The following is a 22,759-nucleotide window of genomic DNA, read 5'->3' as shown; positions in this document are numbered from 1 at the left end:
AATATACAGAGAGGACTTAGTTTCAATTCTGGCACACAACACAATCAAAGGTACTTCGCCTTATTAGCAGCCTCACCAGATCAGTGCTTTAATTAGTAACATCAGAATTTACATGCACTTTAATCAAATATGTCATCAGATCATATGACCCTGGGCAAAATGGCCTGAGAGTGTTGAGGTTTTAAATAATTTCATTTTTCTTCAATATCTTCACTCTTTGCTGTGGTGTGTGTGCCTACAAATATCTGCATTAATTCTTCTCTTCACCATTGGATTTTCTGCTTCTACTTTATTCTGGTATAAGAAAACTGATGCCTGAATTTACTAGTACTGTATAAAGTATAAAATAGATTTTGAATGAGAGCCAGAGGGTCTCTCTTAAAAGCAAAGTCATAGATTCTAGTGTATGAAACTGGTGACACCTATGTTGGTTACTGGGAAACCTTTCTTGAATTTAATATATCTCAAGTTGTCTTCTCACATATTTATCAGACTTCTATTATTAAGGTATAGATCATTCTCATAGCCATTTATTCAAATATCGAATGTGTTAGAGGACTTCATATGTCCAAGACATGCTGCTGTGGTATGAATAAAGGATACAATAGTAATGACTTGGGACCTACATTTAACTGGAACGTTGACCAGAGTCTTGGCCACTTCAATAGCTTAAGATTTGTACAGACTGTCAGGTTGAAAAGTTATTTTACCTGGAGGTGAGCTTCCTAGAGGAAATGATATTTTGAGTTGGTTTTATGAGATAAAATAAAAAATGGAAAGAAAGACAGGACCTTGAGAGTGCAAAGGACCTTGAGAGTGCAAAGGCCCAGAGGTAAGAAGAAACTTGGAAAATCTGATGACGTGAATAAAGCCCATTATAGGTGAACTATAACATGGAACAGGATTGTAATACTGAGCCATAAGGTTAGAGTGTGCATTAAGCCAGAACATGAATTGCAAACTCAGTCACTAACTCTGGATGATATTGCAGAGGCGAGGAGAACCAGGTTTGCTAAGGTAATTGTAGTGCCAGAAATGTATTAGCCTCAGAAGCTAATTCTATCCTAGTACAGTATAATGATACAGTTAATTTTTGATAGACTAAAAAAAAAAGAATTATTTTCTATTTATCTTTTATATTTTGATGTTTGAATGGAGTAGAAAATAATACTTAAAGAGCATGTAAGCGTTATACTAACATGTTTATTTGATTTTTGATCACAGAAGTTTGGGGTTTGGGAAAGTTAGCATAAGTTCATAAATAAGTACATGCATTGGAACTTGGATTATTTGACCTTCAGCTGATTTTGGTCTTTTATTTTTTTCAATGAAAGTTAATTATTTTCTATCTTCTTTAGCTATGGTTTTTAAAAATCAAATTTCTATCTTAATTTTACTTTGTTCTGTAGGTAGAACCATCCGAAAATGTCTCCTGCCCAGAGGAAAGATTGGGGAGCTCAGAAGAAGGCAAGCTTGCTCAGAGCTCAGGAGCTGGCTACTGAGAGCTAATAAACCAAATCACAATTTTCTAGCAAGTTTTCTCAGATGAAGACAATAACAGATGTATTGACCAAGAATCTAATATAACTAAATAAATAATGAACATGAATATGCAGACTGTATAAAACTATACAAAGTATGGCAAAGATTTTGGTCTTTATTCCAAGGATATGGAAGGCTATTGAAAAGTTTGATCTGTGGAGCGATATACTCAAGTTCACACTGACTCTGTTGAATTCTGAAGGGCATTTTGCCTTAACTATGACAATGGATGAACAGTACAAGTCAAGGAATGGGGGACCAATGCTGCCCCAGGGACCTGGGGGACGATCACAGTGACCTGTACTAGAGCACTGGCAGTGCAAAAGGTAAAGATTGTCATAAAGGAAACTGCAGGGCTTGAAGACCCATAAACTACAGGGAGTGGAGAGGGGTATCAAGACTGGCTCTCTGTGTTGCCCAAATCTGCAGTTGGTGGTACCATTTATGGAACTTAGGAAAACTTAGAGGAGACCATATTTGAAAGGGAAGATCAAGAACTGAGAACTGAGACTCAAAACTTGTGTGAGGTACCTTTGAACTGCATAGTTAGCGGTTGGGTAGGAGAGAACAGATGTCCCAATTCTTCTTCAGAGATCCATTTCTATGTGTGCTCCAACTTCTTGAACTGTTTCCCTGAATCCAAAAAAGTCCTGGTATTCTTCCCCAGCAATTCCACTCCTAGGTGTTAACCCAGAGTAAATGAAAGTATAATATACACACAAAGACTATACACACATATTCTCAGTGGTTTTAGTAATAGACATAACCCAAATGTCCCTCAGCAGGTGAACAAATAAACAAATGGTGATATATTCTTACAGTGGAATACTCTTAAGCAACAAATAAAGAAAGAAAGAAATGGAGCAAATTATTGATACATGCAACGTGGATGGATCTCAAAATCATTACATAAATATACAAGCCAAGCCAAAGAAAAAAGAGAACAAAAGAAAGAGCATAATAGCATTTTTATAAAATTATAGAAAATGTAAACTAATATTTGGTAAGGCATAGAGACTAGAAAGGTTTAAAAGGGATACAAGGAAACATTGGGGGTGATAATGTATTTGGTATTTTGATTGTGATGATGGTTTTGTGGGTACACACATGTGTCAAAACTCATACTATTTAGTATTCTCTAAATGTGAACAATGTATTGTACATAAATTATATCACAGTAAAGTTATTTAAAAAGTCCATCTGTTATCTTTGAGCACCTGTTTCCAAACCAGGTCAGCTCTCATTCTCTATTCTATTTCTGTCATAACAGCCTACACTTTGCCTGTATAAAATGCATCCAATTGTTTTTGAATTACTGGCTTACCTGTTTGCTTAATGTCTTTCTTCCCCTGTGGATTATCAATTGCATGAAGACAGAGATTATGCCCCTCTTGTTCATGGTTGCTTCCTCCACAGCTAATACACTGAATGAATGGATGAAGTATTAATAGTTTCACATGTGTTGGTAAATACCTGGGAATGAATCTCCTTTTCTGTCAAATCAGGTCGTCTGAGGGCAGGGCAATAGGAACTGGATCAGTGGTGATATGAGGAAAGGTGTTATTTCATGTGCTCTGGTATGCAAGTGAGAGATGGGAAAGTAAACAGGACTGGGCATGAAAGTTCTGGAAACAATGCTTTAACTTGAGACACAAACAGAAACCAGTAAAAACAATTGATATCAAGGTGCAATACAATATAAAAATATCCTATGCAAAATGTGCTACCTATGGGACACCAAAGAACAATGTTTACATTTGTGATCAGTGTTGGAAATGCAAATACAGAGGGAGAATTTTGTGCGTATGTTAGGGGCAACCCTCAGGGAACACCCATTTTAGAATGAAGGGATGTCACGCATCTCATTGGGCTTCCACTGCCATCCAGCTATGTTCTGAGCTCACTGCCCTTGGCAAGCTGGCAGCTAGACACCTTAATTGAGAATGGAAAGCTCTGCATCCTGGGAGATATCCCTGCATCGAAGAGATGAATTTTAACTAAATAGAAACAGCTTATGAAATGAAAAAGCAAGAGAGAGCCTTTATAGAAAATTTTAGAATTGCACATGGTGGCAGCTTCCAGATGAAACACCAGGGTTCAAAGGTAACCTTAAAAGGATGCTCGTAGGGTCACTTAAGGCATCTGAAATGACCTACCACAGAAATAAAATTCAAATGTGAAAATCCTTCCACTACATCTATACATAGAAATGCAAGGTTAAACAGTCACTAGCTCTTTTTAGATAGTCAGCTTGATGCAAACTTGATGTAATTCTCAACAGTATTTTTGTAGGGCCATCATTGCAAGCCATTTTAATTGAATTTATATTTCTCTGTCAATGTGTTCAGTACCACAAAGTTTCAAATTGTAATTTATGAAATAATCAATGCCTGCCTTCAGGGATTAGTCTCTCCCTTCAAAAGGCATTCTCTGGCCCTGTGCTACTTGAATGAGGTATAGTAACATATTTAAATGATTAGAAAGACTATGATTGAACTCAACTGAGCTAGGAACATTGTTTCAAGGGGTGCCAAAAGGTGAGTATGAGCAGTACTAAACAGATAACTTTTCATAAAAGAAACAGGCTTTGAGGTTACTCTTAAAGGCTCCTTAAGAATTAGGGAAGTGAGATGGAGAAAGGTCATTCACATAAGTGAAGGGAAGAATGCATATGAGAGAGATGTCACAGAAAACTTTCAAGTTTTCCTCCTTATTTAAAAAAAATACTTTATGGTGCTTGAATTTGCCCAAAGCCTCAAAGAAAAACATCTGGGAGTAGCAGGGTTTCTCTGCACGATGTGCTAACCTAGCCTGAATTAGAAACCACCTCAGAACAGAGGGAGGGTATGCAGGCAGCCCTCCCACCTCCGCACCCCAACGCTCACTTCAGGCATTACTCATAGATTAAAACCCCTTTTGACTGTGGACCTCATGCTTGGCCTGCTTAGGGGTATGTCGTTTCAGTGGCATAGTTCTATCTGTTTCTGAATTTATTTTTATGCTTTTAAGAAATATATAAATAATAGTGTATATTTACATAAAAAGATATACATATTATATAAAATATATATAATAAACATTAATAAAATAAAAATATCTATGAGAGAGCCTCAAGCAAGGTATTAAATTTCCAAATAGAAATAGTGCTTACTAAGAATCCTAAAATTAACCTGGGGTAGGTCTTATAAAACCAAAGTTATTAATATTTCCCTCCTTTGTGGTGTAAACAATTCACACTGTATCATATGTTTGAGGGATGTCTCTACACAAAAGCTAGTGATGGTTTTCCTCCCCAATTACATTAATGTCATGACATCCCTTATGCGTACTGGTTTATATATATTATCTCATTTCCATAATAATGTTCCTATGAAGGTGATATCACTGGCTAAAATTCACACATTTGGAATAAACAGAGCCTTCTATGCCTTCCTTGCTGTCTTCCCCTGTCTTCCAGCTATATTCCAAAGGTATTGAGGCCCTAGGAAATGACAACGTCCAGATATGGAAGAAGCACTGGGTCCCTGATTTATTTCATGGAGAAAAACCCTCAGCAAATCAGAAATACTATTTTGGGTTATTACATGAACAAGAAATAAACTTTTTTTCTATGTGAAGTCACTAACAAATAGAGATCTGCTGTTACATAGGCTCGTATTACCCTCACTAATATAATGTAGAAATGTGAATCTTCTTTATTTCATTAAGAACAGATGCTGTGTTGTGCAGTCAGTTATCCATTGTCACTGGAGTTTTGCATCATGACTACATTGAGGAAACCCACAGAGAACCATGAAACTGTTTTAACCATGAGGATGTTGGTAATAGAGTAATATAGGAAGAAAAGTCCTTTGGTACCATTAATTCGATTTTATATGCTCATATACTCCTGATTTTAGCTAAGATAGAATATGGGGACTATATTTATCCTCCTATCCAAACCACTTAAGAAAGAGAGAGAAGAAGGAAGGAAGGAAGGGAGGGAGGGAGGGAAGGAGGGAGGGGCGGGGAGGGAGGAGGAAGGGACTGTGAAACATATTTTCAAGACACTGGGTATCAGGCAATGACGGTCAGTGATCCCTAAAAGACAGAAAACAAATGCAGTGAGCCCTATGATTGCCCCAGCATACTGCACTGATAGAATTTTCAGACCACAGAGCCTTGAAGGAAACAAGGCAGAGCCTGGCAGACTCCTGGAGTGGAGGATGTGACAGAGCTGAGAGCCGGGAGAATAAACTCTACCACTAGAGTTGATAGGACAGAATTACAGAAAGGAGAAAGGCACACACAGAACTCCAGAGTTCTGCAAGGGTTCACCTCAAGCATTTAGCAGAAACTAACCAGTGCATGCATGCATGTGAAAAAACAACCAGAAAGCAGAAGAGAATGGTTCAAAAGGATTAGAGGTAACAGAGCCTGGTGCACATAGGACCTTGAGGAAACCTTATAATTTACAGGATATTGAATAGAGGACTCAGAAGGTCTTGTGTCAGTTGTGTGGAATTATTGGCCCCTACACTAAATATGATTCTGGTCATTCCTAACAACTCTTAAATGCAAGACCAGAAAGAATGAAACTGTTTTATGTAACATAACTTTATCCCAGAACAAAGCTCAAGAATATTTGAAATCTAAGATAAAGTACAGATTGAAGCAATAGAAATCACAGAGAAGACAATAGGCTTAAACCTAACAGTGTCAATAACCACTGGCAAAAGAAAGCTGAGGGGTTATATTAAGAGAAGGTATAGTAGATTTCAGAGTACAGAATATTACCAAGGATTAAAAAGATCATTTCATGGTGATAAAGGGATCAATCTATCAAGAGGACATAATAGTGTTAAACGTCTATGCAAAAAAAAAAAAAAAGAAGAACTACAAAATTACATGATGCAAAGCAATAGAAAGAATAAGCAGATTAAAAGACCAGTAAAGGTATATTATCAGACTTCTGAAACATTATCAACTAACTTGACCTAATTGACATTTAGAGAATTCCTTACCCAACAACAGTGGAACACATACATACACACAGAGAGAAATGTACTTAGAATAGCTATCAAAATAGGCCATATTCTGAGCCATAAAACAAGCTTCAAGAAATCTAAGTTCTACAAATTAGAGGTCAGTAATAGAAAGGTCTCTGAAAAAAGTCTATTACATTAGTAAACTTTAATGCACTTCTAAACAACCCAAGAGTCAAAGAAGAAATCAAAAGAGAAATTAAACTATTTTGAACTAAATGCCAATGAAAACAAAACTCACTGGTTCTTGTGGAATGACACTAAAGCAGTATATAAGAGGAAATGTATAGCAGTAAATGCCTATACTGGGAAAAGAAGGAAGATCTGAAAATCTGAAATCAATGACCTCAGGTTCCAGATCAAGAAGCTAGAAGAAAGGACAGAAAATTATACCCAAGGTCAACTGACAAAAGAAAATATTAAAGATCAGACAAGTCAATATAAAAAACAAAAGCAATAAAATCCATCACAACCAAAAATAATTTTTTAAATCAATAAATATACAAACTTCTTGTCAGACTGATCAGGAAAAAAAAGAGAGAAGATACAAATTACCAATATCAGAAATGAGAGAGGTGACATAACTACAGATTCTACAGATACTAAAGGGATAAAAAAGGAACATTATGAACACCTTTTTGCCAATAAATTAATACCATAGATGAAAGACACAAGTAACCAAGAGCCCTTGAGAAACAGAGAATCTGAATAGGTCTGTGTTAACTAAAGGAACCAAATTTGTGGGTAAAAAAAATGATCTCACAATAAAAACTCCAGGCGAGATGGCTTCACTGGTAAATTCTACTACGTGACAGAATCAATACCAGTTCTACATAAAGTCCAGAAAATTGAATATGAGTGAATACTTCCCAGTTTATTCTATGAAACCACCATTACCTTGATATCTAAATCAGAAGAAAAAGAAGGCATTACAAGAATATAAAACTCCTATCAATTTCATGAACACAGATACAAAACTCCAGACCAAAGTTAAGGAAATAAAATATAACAATATATAAGAAGCACCATATATCATAACCAATTAGGTTTATTCTGGGAATACAAAGATGCTTCAGTATTTGAAAATCAATGCAACTAAATTTATTAATATCCTAAGAAAGAAAAGTCATATAACAATCTCAACAGATGCAGAAAAATCAATTAGGAAAACCAATACACATTCCGGGCAAAAGTTCTCAGAAAATTAGGAGTGGGAGGGGATGTCTCAACCTGATAATAGGCATCTATGAAAACTTAAGATTCTGTACAGCAAATGAAGCCAACAAAACAAAAGGCAGCCTACAGTATGGGAGAACAAATTGATAAACAATAGCTACTGATAAGGAGTTAGCATACAAAACATATAAAGAACTCAAACAACTCAACACCAAAAACACAAATAACACAGAAATGGGCAGAGGACCTGAACAGACATTTTTCTAAAGAAGAAATGTAGTCAGGAAGCACAAGAAAAGTTGCTCCACGTCACTAATCATTAAGGAAATGCAAATCAAAACCACAATGAGATACCACCTCACACACCAGTCAGAATGGCCAATATCCAAAAGACAAGAAATAACAAGTGCTGGTGAGGATGTGGAGAAGAGGGAACCCTCCTGCACTGTTGGTGGGAATGTGAATTGGTGCAGCCACTATGGGAAACAGTATGGAGGTTCCTCAAAAAACTAAAAATAGAAATATCATTTGATCCAGTAATTCCACTTCTAAGAATTTGCCCAAAGGCAATTATTATATTGTGCATTTTTGTTATGTGCAGTTTATTATATGCCAATTATACCTCAAAAAGCTGTTAAAATCAGGACTTTTAGGGCATTATTTCTTTTAATCCTCATACTCTTACTAGAGTAATTGTGGTAGTATTTCCACTTTACAAAAACAAAATATATACTTTTGAGGAAGGGGGCAGTATCATAAGAAATAGCTAAAAATATATTTAATAGAATATAGTTATTATATGCAAAGAACCTGATTCAACACAGGTAAAATAAAAGTAATTAGGTTATAGATGATGCATTAAAAGTATAACCTCTGGTAGGTGGATTTCCATCGTGGACAGGCAGTCAGATCTATAACAAGACTGAATGAAATAGCTATTTCTTGATAGTCTTCTCAGACCATAATGGTACTTGTCCGGTTGTACAATAATTATGTATTAACCACTGTGACTCCCCATACACCAAAAATGCCAATGACTGTTTGACCTTTCAAATCTAGTACCTAGATCAATGCCAGGTATAGAGTCCACACTAACAAATACTTGGTGAACATATGAAAGAATAGGTAAATAGATGAATAAATGAATATGAGTATGAATAAATGCATGAAGACTGAAATAGACAGAGAAGGAAACCATTATTTCCATATCAAGATCACTCAGAATACTCTTCATTTCACTTTAGAATGCCTTTTTTGAGCTTATATTTAAACACAGGTATGTCTGAAACAGTTCAAAATCGTTAATAGTAGAATGAAGTCCAACAATTCAAGGTTAAATTCAGCAGAAAAAGCATGTTTATTTTGCTCTCCCTCCTCAAGTCCTCTCCATTACCTTTCTGGCTGAGGCAAAGCACCAACCTCACTTGAATTACCCTTTTTTGTTTGTTCAAAATGTGTTACCTTCCTATTGACTGTCCTAAATGAAAGACAAAGAATAAATCTGTGTTTTCAGTATGAAAAATCTGTTTTTAGTTCCTCTGAAGGTGCAGGTTTATTCTAGACAAAGAAAGGATAAAATAGAGTTTGGCATTTTTGCTATTACTTTCAAAGACCTTCAAGGCTATTTTAAGTCATATACCTAAAGCACAGGGTCCCAACCAGTCTGCTTACTTACATAGTTGTGAATCTAATGTTTGTAAGTGGGACATGAGATAATGATCCACTTAACCCTCAGGGGCTGACAGCAGAAGCCTGAGTTACCCAAAACCTTGGACCTATTCACATTTAGCCATGAGTAGACTTTCTTGGGTCTCCAGGGAAGGTAACCTGAGAGAGGCAAAGCCTGACACAAGGATCAAGAGCGGTCAAAGATGGCAGACACAGTGAAAAACACCCACACCCCTAGGTTCAAGAGTTTGCTGGACATTCAACCAATGAAGTAACTTCTACAACAGCCAGCTACAGAGTGCACTAGTGCTTATGGTGAGAAGGGGATTGCCGGAGGAACGCAGGTCCCAGGACGGAGATGCAGCAAGTCAAAGGGCTACAGTCTAGGGCAATTTTGTCTGCACGTTTTAAGGTAGTCGCTCCATAACTTTGTCTTCATATAAAGATGATATGACTGCAGAGTAGATGTGGGGGCTCTAACATCGTCTGTACCTTCTGCCATCATTATTGAGACATACTTCTAAAAGCAACAAATGGGACTGAAGTCAATCTTCTACACGAGCCTGGCAATATTCCAATAATTTTTTTGCATGTGAAAAAAAGAAGAGAAAAACTAGATTTAAAAAAAAAAAAACAACTCTTGAAAATTTTTGAATGGTTGTAAAAATAATTTGAATTTTCTTGCCAAATGTGACTATCAAAAACTGGAAGATAATATTATTAGAATATCATGATTAGAATGGCAGTCACCACTTAAAGATCTGATAGAAAAATTTATGTTTGTGGAAACGAGCACAAAATTCTCATGAAAAAAACATGAAAAACATAATTTGAAAGTTTTATATGAGTTATTTAATATCTTCCCACATGCTTCATATTCCTATCATAGTTGTTATTATAAATGTTTATTTATATTATAGTTGTATTTTTATCATTGTTTAATATAATATAAAGAAGTATATAAAATTTTTAGCAGGCTCCATTTAGATACCCTCCAGTGTAACCTAGGGTGGCATATAAATATTTTGTATGGGTGCTGTGGGGAAGTTGGGGTTCCTAAGGCCAGGATCCTCACTGAACTTAAACCACCTGATGATGTAACTGGCCTGTTGCTAGGCTACCGCTTCCACATCTTTAGGCAATAAGCTATTATTGGGCTATATAGAGAGCTCGGCCTAGTGCTTGGGGCAGAGGCAGAGACCTACCACCGGGAGAACAAATTGGGTAATAAACCCTTTCACCTCAAAGAACGTTTTGCTGTCAATTTCGTTCGTCACATTGAATCCATAGCGAACTTGCCCGGGGCTGAGACCCATTGGCAAGACAGATGCTATGAAATGAAAACAAAAAGCAGTAGCACCTTAGTATATGAGCAACATATTAATATTCACACCTGGATACCTTGCTCTAGATTTAAAGGGGGCAGAAACCAGAAGACACTCATAGCCTGTTAGTAAATATTCCATTTAAGATGACAGCTTTCCTAGACCACAAAAACAAAAAATAAATACCAGGATAATGAAGGAATTTGAGATTTGTAATTTCATCTGGTAATGCAGCCCTCAGGGCAGCAATCACTGAGACTTGTGCATTAATTGTCTACTGTGGAGCTTTTTGACACAGAATAAAAATTAATTTCATACAGCTCACTTCTGTAAAGCTTACTTACATTTTTCATGACATGTGCAGAATCTAAAGATTTATAAATATAGAGTAGATATGCTATTTATTTAAATGTGGCATCAGTCTACTGCTTTGAGTCCAAAATAACAATGCAAATAACTCTGGTTTAAAAAAAAACAAAACCAGATTTACTTAATTTTTGCTACTATTCCTTTGCCAACTTTTTAAAAATCTTGCACCATGAAGCAAAGCCAAAGTATTCTGTATTTGAAGAGTCATATTTGTCAGTTGATGGTGAAGTAGATGGATCCCCAAATTAGGATGTAGGACAACTGGGTATTCTGATTACATCTTGTTTACAAATTTTTTAGTTGAGTATAGATCAAGAAATGGAGTTTCCTCATCCCTAGAATAAAGGTTTGTATCAATTATTCATTGACTTCCCTTGTGCAAACTGTGACTTTCTGCTCCTGTATAACTTGTTGCAGAAAAAAATAGTTAAATGTATAGAATGCAAGAAGTATTTATTCTGGTTTTAAGTTCAAACATGGGGTGGGGGAGTTTAGTTTACACACTGAGTCATTTTGATTTTATACCATTCTGCCTACTAATAAATAAACAGCAAGTGCCCTCACAGTGATTCCACAATATTATGGGATTTCAATACATTTTTTGGCTGGGAGGTTAGATTAACCTTCCCTTTTGTGAGACACAACTTTATGATTCGCTACCTGCTCTGTCTTCTGTTACCTCTAGTCCCCTTCATTTTTTTCCAGACTTTTGACACTTGAGCAAACCTTCATAGCAAAGAATTTCTTAGAAGTGGCCCAAATTTGAACAGCAGAATTCTGATTAAGATACTTGAGAATGAGCCACACTCAGCACTTCATACTGTCACATTCCTCTCCTCACTTTCCTCCTTTCTTCACTACCTTTGTGATTGAAGTGATTTTTGTCAACAGTGTCAATACCTTTCTCTCCTTGGCTGTCTTATTATTTTTAAATCCCCTACAAGCCTACAGTGATTCAGCTCTGCACATTACACGTTCTCAACGTATATTTGTCAAGCCAGCACATCTTAATTTCTCCACCCTGTAGGTCCTTAACTGTAAACCCTCTGATGAATGGGAGACAAAGGAATGGAGTTACAGCTGGCCTAGAAAAATCTGTGCATAAATAAACTATAGACTTTTACTTAGGCAGCGCTGTGTATTAATTCTGGGTAGGCACATGAGAGAATGTCCATGCCATACAAGGTTTATTTGTCAGGTGTAGTGATGGTGGGAAATAAGTTGATAATAGCTATGCAGGACCACATTGCACTGTAAAACATCTGATAAATCCAAGCAATTCAGTTCAAAATGGTCAGTTAAGAGGAAAAATGCAGTTATTTAACTTGATAATTCTACATGATACATTAACTCTCTGAGAGACTCCATCTGTTACATCTCCTTATTCTGATATTAGCTCAGCCTCACTTGCAAATCCCCAAATGGCTCACCAGATACAAATATTTCCAGCAGCTCATTCAGAAAATACCTGTGAGCGAGTTGGAAGGGAACATTAAGATGACTACTTTGAGGGAGAGTCTCTGAAGCATGTCTGGTTCTAGAAGGGATTGCTACCATGGACTTCTTGGTGGGGAAAGAACTTTCAATGGTTACAAATTATGATGATTCCCTTGGTTCAAATTAACTTGAAAGGTCCTAAGTACCTCAGATACGTTTAGCTCAATGAGCTTGTTTATACCTGGGATGTACTCATGTCAAAACAACAAGTGAGCCAGGGGTTTTCAGAAGCAACTAAAAGGTTTCTTCTCTGTAAGCCTAGGAAATCAACTAAGTTCAATTTGTTAAAGAAGTCCAGGTTAACACTTAACTTTCTCAAAGAACTCCTTTTCAAGAACCAAGATATTCTGAACCATTTATTCCTTTCCCAGTTATCATCCTTTTGATAAGATGTATTTCCCAATTGTAAAACACTGGGAAAATATTTAATCAGAGAAGCAGCCAGAAGTGATTAATGATAATTGATATTAAGTGGCTCAGTCTCAAATCTAGTTTCAGTTTTTGTGTTACAAGATGGATTTTTCAGATTCCTCTTATGGAACTTTGGCAGAAGACAATAAAAACCATGACTTCCTCATATCAGAAAAGATGTTTCCTTATACCACTAAATAATATGTTTATTTCCCCTGGAAATATCTAAAGCACTTTACATCATGTGTTCATCATCTGCCTCTGACTAAAATGTATAAATGACTAAGAGTTAATTGTAAGAAAATCCCTATGGATATGAGCAAAGGCTGTGTGCAAATATGTGCACTAAAGCATTGTTTACAATTTGAAAAATTAAAAAAATATATATATAAAACAAATAGAGGGTAGAAGACAAAATGAAGTATTTACTATTATATGGACTACTATGCAACCATTAAAATAGTGATGTTAGCAACTCATAGAATGCTATAAAGAAAAGGAGCTCATGATTCTTTTTAAAATTAAAATAATAACATATGTACCAACATTGGATTAGGAAACTCAGTTGTTATTCTGGGTCCAACCAGGAGATAAAAACTACATAGGAATTTGAGCATGGAGTGTTTAATGAAACAGATTATTAATTATGACAGGGCATTAGGATAATCAGACAATGACTAGTGACAAGTAAAAAGAAGAATACAGCTAGCAGACATAAGGAATAGCTGCTAACCCTTTAGCTGAGAAAAAAGCACCCCTCTCCCTCCCCACAGGACAAGGTCCAGACCTGGTAAGAGAGAGAATGTGACTCACTGGATGTCAGAGAAGTTGCTGTGGTGCCTCCTGGTGGAACTTTCTGGAAATATGCCCTTTGTAACTTGCTGGAAACCTTGAAGGGTTCCTAGGAAAACTATTCACAGGGAGGTTTCTCATGAGGAGCACACTACTTTAAAACTGCTTGATAGAAAGGAGGTGCTGGGGGAAGCTGGTGGCAGCCATGTATTGTCTAAGCCAGTTGCAGGAGAAGTTGTGTGCCCTGTGGAAGCAGAACAATGAGGAAGCCCTCGGGGCTGCAGAAGCTGGGTGCTGGAGAAACCGGGAATGCTGGAGAAATTGCATGCATTGCAGAGATGGGTACTGGGAATGTCACAGGTGCCGCAGGAGCCAGACATGGGAGAAGCCTCCAGAAGGCTCCCACAAAAGCACCCTGGCAGCACACTGCAACACCTTTCTCTCTGCAGTGTCTCTCCACTGCTGTCCGTTAGAAAAGCCTGAAATCATGCCAGCTGACAAAGGAAAAACTATTTAAAGGATCCATATCTGTTTTCATAGAACAGGTAAAAAAGAGTGAATGTAGAGCTGAGAGGCAACAAACTTAAAAACTGACACAAAGAGTATATATTAAAAATGCTAGCAATAGATCTCTTCGGTTGAGAGTTTACAGGTTAATTTCTCTCTTTTTTTTGGAACATTGCCATATTCCTACAATATAAATGTAGAATAGATTGCCTTTGTAAAAAAATAAAATAAAATTATCAACTCAGCTACCCAAAAAGCATAATATTCATTTAATAAGTTTTACTTTATTTTTAATTACTCGCAACATAAAGTGTTAAGTACAAGCACAGTATGGATGCTGCACATTTAAGGGAATAATCAATCAGTCTTACTCATTTTGCGGGATCAAGAAAAAGGATCACTCAATTGTCTCTATCAATTTCCCTTCTAACTAGAGGAATAATATGGATCAAGTTCTAGCTCTCCAAATCAACTATGGTTAATGTAAGTTCTAGGGGTATTAGTGCTTTTGGGGTAGAGGGAAGATGGTAAAATAAATTTGGGATCAATGGTCCATGAAACAAAGGGCAACAGGTTTACATATTAATGAGCTTTACAGAACTTCTAGAAGGCTGATGTGCACTGAGAATATTGAAGGCTGGTTAGCCTACTGACGCTTTTCAATTTAATTCTACTTGGGGGCAAGAATGTCAGAGCTGAGTGTGTTAAGGAACTATGCCCTATATCAGTGGAGGAAACATAAAAGAAACTGCCACAAAACAACAGGCTGAATTAATTGACAGTATTCTTTTTAGCCATATTTCAAATAGAAAGTATGGAGATAGGACAGGCATGGGTTTTTTTTTTATATGATATGTTCAAAGGGGTTGAGTAAGGGCATGTGTAAAAGATGGGCATGTAAGGCCTGCTAGATGGGTGAGAACAGAGAAAAGAAACCTGCTGACAGCACTGGCAATTTTGTGATGGAAACCCTTCTATGAATATTACATATTGCATATAAAAATATATAAGGCATAGAGCCTCTATGTTCAATATTGCATTCACCTATCAGGACTTCAGGGAATAAACTCTACTCATTGAGAAAATTTCCCTTGAATGCTTCTGAAATGTATCTTCTGCATTCATTATCATTTCAGAACGGAGTGTTTCCGCACATGGGAAAAAACATAATTCAAAGCCCCAATTCCAGATTAGTGCCATAGGTTTGAAAAAGGTGTGGCAGGGATGAAAGTTTTAAGAATGAATGTGATAGCCAAAGGTGGTACAGAACCACTAAAACCAAGATTTTTCCCCTAGAACAGTGATTCCTCAACGTTACTGTGAATTACAGCCATTCAAGACCTTGTCAGAAATGGAGATTTCTGGGCTCAAGTTGTAGAGGTTCTGGTGATGCACATCTGGAATAAGACATCTGGTATCTGTTCTCTTTAGAAAGTACACACAGGGATTCTGATGCACTGCACCTTTGAAACAAATTTTGAGAAGTTCTTCACTATGGTAGGCAAGGCATGTCCACCTAGTAGCTCTTTACTGGAGCTGACCCTCGTCCTCCTGTATCCAGCGAGATGGTCGGCACAGCTCTGTTTGTACCCTGCTCTCCAGTGGCAGGTGACTGATGACAATGAGCCCTGGGACACGTGGAAGTGGGAAAGCTCCCAGCATCAGTGTGGTGGTTCTTTTGAAAGGAGAACATAACCTTGTAAGTGATGGCAGTTTCTACTTCCTATCTTGTGCACAAAGAGGCAGAGAATTTCAGTGTAGGCATGAAGCAGATATGCAGAGAGAGCAGAGAGGAAATGGGAAGAGGATTTCCTGGTCTCCAGGTATGCTCCTGTCCAAATATCCTGTAAGTTCCTGAAATGTGTGTGCATCTTTGCCCTGGGTTTAAAAATTATTATATTTAAACTTCTCTTTTGATCGAAAGAAAATCAGAAGTGTCCTAGCTAATAATACAAAGAACAGTCTTCCTCTCTATTTACTGACTCCCTTCACTTACTTCCCAGTCACTCTTCCATTTAATCTATCTGGCTTGTAGATTTATTACTACACCATAAGAGCTCTCACTGAAGTCTTCAATGAATCCCCAGATCCAGTGGGCATTTCACCTCATTTTGTTTGACCTCTTAGATGTGTGTGTATTACTGACACCTCCTTCCTTCAAGAAACACATTTCCCTCTTGGTATCTTTCTTCCAGTTTTCCTTCTATTTCTCCAATAACTCTAACGTTCATTTGCAACTCAACTCCTGTAGCCCAGCTACTAAGTGTTGGAGCTCCTCAGCATATTATAACCCTAGATCCTTCATTTTTAACAGGTAATCTTGTCCATGACCACAACTTTACTTTCCATCTGTCTTGCCTGAGGGTTTCAACCCCAAGCAAGTTCACTATGGATTCAGTGAGAATGAGAAATTATAGTGTAACATTCTTAGGGTAAAAAGGTTTGTGCCCACCTTTATTCTCCAGGCGGTAGGTCGAGCATAGAATCACATCTGCATCCAGCAGTCTGCAGATCTGTAATCCGCCTCCATCTTTGCTTCTGCCCAGAGCACTGGTCAGAGCTCTTTATATAGTGACTCAGGGAATAACAGCTCGTTGCCTATGGGTATGGAAGCATTAGCCTAGTAATAGGCTAATTATATCCTCAGGTAGTTTAGGGTCAAGTGAGGATCCTGGTCATAGAAACTTCCATTTTCCCCACGCCATCCAAACAGCAAAGGCTCGACTTCAATCTCCAGAGCAATCTCAGATCCACATAACATCTATTTCCATTTACCTATTCAATATCTTCAAAGCTTTGGGTATCCCAAACACATACCAACTCAACTTGTCTAACATAAAACCAATCACATCAACCTTTCCACCCTAAAAAAGCTGATCATCTTCCAATATTCCTTTTTCTCAAAGCATGATATACATACCATGAGGCAGAAATCCAGGAGTCCTCCTTTAAAACCCACCCCCACTAAATCCAAACTTTACTAAGTCCTATTAATCTTTCCTTTCCCTCCTAAATATATCACTAATCAGTGTTTTTCTTACTTTTGTGCTGCCACTGTCCCCATCTAGAGTAGGTCACCCCTCACCCTGCACTACAATAACCCAAATAATGTCTACCTCGACTCCTTAAACTCTGTTCTCCACAACATTGTCAGTCAAATCTCTTCCAAGGATGTACCCAGTCATACGCCCCTGCAGTGACCTACAACCAGTCATTCACATACACTTACGCAAATCCTTCCAAATCTTCATTATTAATTTTAGGATAAAGACCACAATCTTTAGCATGAACTAACCTCAGATCATAATTACGTATTATCTAACTGGCTTTCTTTTTCAATACTGGTCTCTCCCAATATAATTAAATTCCAGGAGTGCAGGGGACAGATGCTACTGTAACTCACTACTGTACTTGTACGTAGCACAGTCCTGACATAGAAGTGATAGTTTAAAAAAAAACTGTTGAATGATAAATGAAAGGAAATGAATAAACAAATATTTCTGTGTATCTCTTACTAAGCAGATGTTTTTACAGTTCATTCATTCAGGAGATTTTTATTGAGTGCCTATTATGTACTAGACACCATATTAGAAGTTTTAAGCTCTTGTACCCTGGTGAATGGATCAATCATAGACTACAGTCAGGCTAGAACATAATCAGTGATCAGTGCTATCTTGGCTTTTGTAGACTGGACCATGGCGTCTACTGGTAGACAGGCAGAATGCTCCCCACTCCCTTTACTTAGAGTGAGTTTTCCAGCTACTCACTGGCACTGGCTTAGCTATGAAAACTCCTTAGTTTCCCCAATTTAGCCTCAACTTTGTGTTTATATAACTTTCTACCCTGATCCTATTGGCTGTGTCTCAATATACTTAGTGGGGGGTTAGGGGGAGTTTGTAAGTCAGTATTTTCTGCCATCTATATTAACTAATAAATAAAAGTTACTATTATGGCTTAATCCTTTCTGAATAATAGCCCTAAGTAACACTTTGGCACAGTTTTGTACATGAGTTTGGGACTAACTGACAGTATTTTTTTTTATCACCAGTTTTTTCTGAAAGGATACATTTGTTAAAATGTGACCTGTTTGATACCAAAGTATCAGGCACAGAATTGATCTTTATTCATTCAAGAGAGGACTAATACTTCTAATTTGATCTTGCAAGCCAAAGATTGTGATCATTTTGTTTCCCCTTTGCTCCTATTTTTGTTTGATCTGAAGCAAGTTGCAAGATGCATTTTACATCAATACCCTCCTGTCCTCCAAATAAAATATGGGCTGAATATGGCACTGACTTTGCATAAATTCTTCCACTTCAATTTGAAATTCATTGGGCAGCTTTCTTCATAAAGTAAGCAGCATCCATTTGATTTAAACATGATTTCTGCTTCTCTGTGCATGACATAGAGGCTCATACAGGTAACACTGTTAGAATCCAATTAAAGTCTGGATCTGATCCTAATTTACCAATCCAACAAAGAAACTCTTCTCTGCACCTGACTGAGTCAAGGTAAATGAACATGTTTTGGGGAAATTTAGAGGCCTATGCAAAGCACTTCAGCTCTTTCAAGTGCTGTAAGATAATTATAAAAGCTTTTTTTATATAATGACCGTTGCCTTTCAGTCTTCCTTCTTGTATTTTACTAAACCCAAACTTGTGTTAAATGTTTTAAAGATTATGACTAAGGATTAAGGAACATGATACAAGGAAATTTTTTCCCCACATTTTCTTGACTTGTTTTTACTTATCTTATTCCTCCCTTCCTTCCTATATACCTTACAAAAAAATAAATAAACAAGTGATGAACCCAAAAAATTTCAGCTTATTTCTGAAAAACCTTCAAGTACGAAGGGGCATGTTACTTCCTGCTAAAGTCAATAAAATACCTAACAATTTTTCACTGATGCTGTAAGAAAATTAGTGCCATACTCTTTTTAAATAAAACCATTTTTATTTTAAATATCCCTTGCTGTGCTGGTAATGATTTTTTTCTTTATTATCTCAAAGTCATATATTTAAATCTAAAAAGACAAATGCAATTTCACTCCTCTAAATGATTCTACTATAACCACATGTCCCCTCCTTATAGGAGATGTCTAAGCCATTTTCTGCTTAAAATTCCAGAAGACTCACACTCACATAATCCTTACTGACCTTTTTGCAAGTGGACCAAGCACTTCCACCAAGGATCAGAACAATCAGCGGATATATCAAGTAAAAGTCAGGATAAAGGGTTAACGCTAAGAATATCCTTGAGGGAAAAGCCTAATTGTGTGCCCTCTGTAGGCAAGATATCCATTATATTTGTTTTAAAATGCTATTAGAGCAGTACTATAGGTACATGTTATTATGTCTGTACATGTTATTATTTCTGGCATTTGATTTTATAAAAACTTTAATAGAGGAAGATATAATTCAAACAGTACACGTTGCACCGTTTGATTTTTCTTAAGCAGCAGTTTTATTGAAGTCAATTTTTCCTCCTTATTCTCCAAACCTAATCTTAACATCACCTCTGTGATGCCTCCCCAACACCTGTCCCCCACCCAGGCAGTGATACTCTTTTACATATGCATTCCTTTGATCACATTGCATCATAATCATTTATCTACTCAACTTTCTCCTTTACTGTAAAGCCAGTATCCCTATTTTGTTATGTTTTCATCTCTAAAGTTTAGTGCTTCCATTGATCAACAAATACGTATTACATATCTACTTTCTCTCAGATATCTGTGCTAGGTACAAGGTGGCTGGTCAAAATGGAAATGAACTGTGTGGCAACCTCGTAGAAGGTGGAAATGCTATGCCAGCCCAAGAGGGTAATAAAGAGCAAGGGAATTAAGTGAACCTGAGAATCACCATCCTTGCAGTCCCACATGCCACTCATCTGTCCCTATTCTTCTTTCTTTCATCCAAGACTAATGAATCATGGTGTTCTTCCCCATGAATGGTAGACAAAGCTTTGAAATTTTTAACTCAGTGAGTTTGGTAGCCACTACCAATTACTGAAAATAGGTATTCCAGTTGATGGTATTTAGCCCTTCCTGATTTAAATGATTATTATCATTTTTAGCTAATGAATAAAGGATTTGGTATCAGTTTGAGAAAGACAAGAACCAGAAAACTGAGCTAAAATGTATAAAGCAGTTAGCATTGTAAATGGATATGAAGCACAGCTCATTACAGGTGCTGAGTTGGTAGGAGTGACGGTGATGGTGGGAAAATACGGGTCATCCCAGGAACTGATGGGACAAGGCTACTCACGAGGATGAAACGACCAGGTGGGAAGCACTGAGTGCCCTCCAATGACTTCAGAGCTTTCTTGGGGACAGCAAAGCTAACATCCAGGTGGCCTTTGAACAGATGGGGGTTAAGGACACCAGAGCTTGAGCAGTCAAAAACTGCATATACCTCGGGCTCCTCACAACCTTAACTAATAGCCTACTGTTGACTGGAAGCCTTACCAATGATATAAACAGTTGATTAACATCTATTTTGGGTGTTATATGTATTATATACTCCATTCTTACAATAAAATAAGCTAGAGAAAAGAAAATTCTTTTTAAATTTTCTCAAATATCAAAAAAATTTTCCAATATATTTATTGAAAAAAATCCACATGTAAGTGGATCCACACAACTTCAAACCCGGGTTGCTCAAGGGTCAACTGTATTCTCAAAATTACAGAGAAAGATCCTTACACCCAAAACAGACCACCTGAAAGTGTATTTGCAACTAGAAATTAGCATCTTGACCTAATCTGAGTACACTTGGAAATGACCAGCCCCTCAGCTTTGCCGACCCACTCCTTAGTCTGGGTTCTGAGACCAGGGTTTCAGCAAGCCAGTCAGCTCTTGTAAAATGTTTATTTTTTTCCCCTACCTGCATTGAGCAAACCATGCATTTTAGGTATAAAATGACAGCATTTATAATTTAGTAAGAGCTAAACTCAGAAGTATCTAATGCATTATTAAGGTTGAAAAATCAAATACTTAGAAACCAGAGAATTACAAAGGCTTAGTTCTTACAGTGACGTTAATTGGAAATATGTTCCCTGCACTACATATTGAGAATCGCATTGGATATGAATTGATGTGTTGAAACCCAGCCACAGGATATAGTCAGTTGCACAATCATTTGAAGCCTTGCCTATTTGTAAGTGCTTTTGAATAAGTTTTTATTACACATTGCCGTGCTTTAGAACTGACTAAGTTGGATGGAGTATTTTTCCTGAGTTATAGTAATAGTCACCACTTTGAGTGTCTGTTTTATGTCAATACTGTACTAGGCCTTTTACATACATTATTTCTAATGCATACAATAAGCCAGCAAGAACTGACCCTATTTCCTCCTTATAGACAAGGCAACTGCAGTTCAGAGAATTTAAGGAACTTGTTCTATTTACCTAACTAAATAAATCAGAGGCTTGGGAATTTAATGCAGTTCTGTCTCACTCCAGAGCTCATATCACTTTCATATCTTTTGTTTGCTTGGACATTAGTTTTATTTCATTCCACATCCACACATGGCTTAGAGAAAATTAGATGGCCACTTCAGACACCATATTTACAGGGGCTTGTCTTATAAAAGAGGCAGAATGGGGTGATCTGTGGGGGACAGTTATTCCCATCTAATGCTAAAAAGATCTAGTTCCTATGCCCACCATTGCCCCCAAATCACTGTGACATCACCTGAGCAATGTGTGTTTGGTACCTTCCACCATCCCTATGGCTACATATGATACTAATCAATTTTTGATCTTCTTATAGATGCTCATTTTAACAAGTCTCTCTTTATAAACAGAGCCAGGTATTAGGGCCCATTTTTTGTTCCATCTACCTTATTGATGTCAGTTACTCCATCTGTATCCTCCCTTAGTTTTATCTCACAATTATGGACAATATGCACTATGAGTCCTAAGCATGAATAGACTGACGTAAATCCAGTCTCTCTTCCCTGAATTAAAAAACAAAAAAGTACACCTGCTGGGTGATAATATAGCCAGAAGTCTGCTGCATCATCTTTATAAACAGACTACCATGCTATAATTATTCAATCTCAGTTCATATACTCTTTCTCTAGCTTCCCAATTCTCATTTTGTTTTGTGTGCTCATGAAAGACTGATTCATTTTTGTAGAGATGGGACCCTGTGCTCTCAGTGCCAACTCCTGTAGATATTCCAAAGCAAGTACAGACATGAGCAGCTGGTAAGATGGGGGAGTGGTCAGGAAGGCATGGAGACTTAAACAGATAGTAATGGGGACAAGGGTGGGGAATGGAAGCTCTGTGCATCATCAGAGATGAATGTGAGCCCTCTTGCCAACCAGACGCACCATCTTTATATAACTGAAATGACCCTTTCCCCACAACTTCCCTAACTTACATTGAATGTTTTGGTTCTGATCTTTATTGACAGCTCAGCATGTGCTATAATAACAGTATCAC

At 37.2% G+C, this 22,759-nt stretch overlaps 1 protein-coding gene and 1 non-coding gene across 5 annotated transcripts in view; one reads left to right on the top strand and one right to left on the bottom strand.

Annotated features, from left to right (window-relative positions):
- The window catches only part of GRM7 (glutamate metabotropic receptor 7), a 933,157-nt gene that overhangs the window by 850,650 nt on the left and 59,748 nt on the right, over positions 1 to 22,759 (bottom strand). The window lies entirely within an intron of this gene.
- On the top strand, positions 955 to 1,075 carry LOC118972586 (small nucleolar RNA SNORA66). The gene has a single exon (XR_005061615.2). It is a non-coding gene; the product is annotated as a small nucleolar RNA SNORA66 (small nucleolar RNA).

This window comes from Manis javanica, chromosome 3 (assembly GCF_040802235.1).
Source record: "Manis javanica isolate MJ-LG chromosome 3, MJ_LKY, whole genome shotgun sequence".
In the NCBI taxonomy this organism is placed as follows: Eukaryota; Metazoa; Chordata; class Mammalia; order Pholidota; family Manidae; genus Manis; species Manis javanica.
Note: the sequence above shows the minus strand (reverse complement) of the source record. Positions and strands in the feature narration are given on the sequence as shown.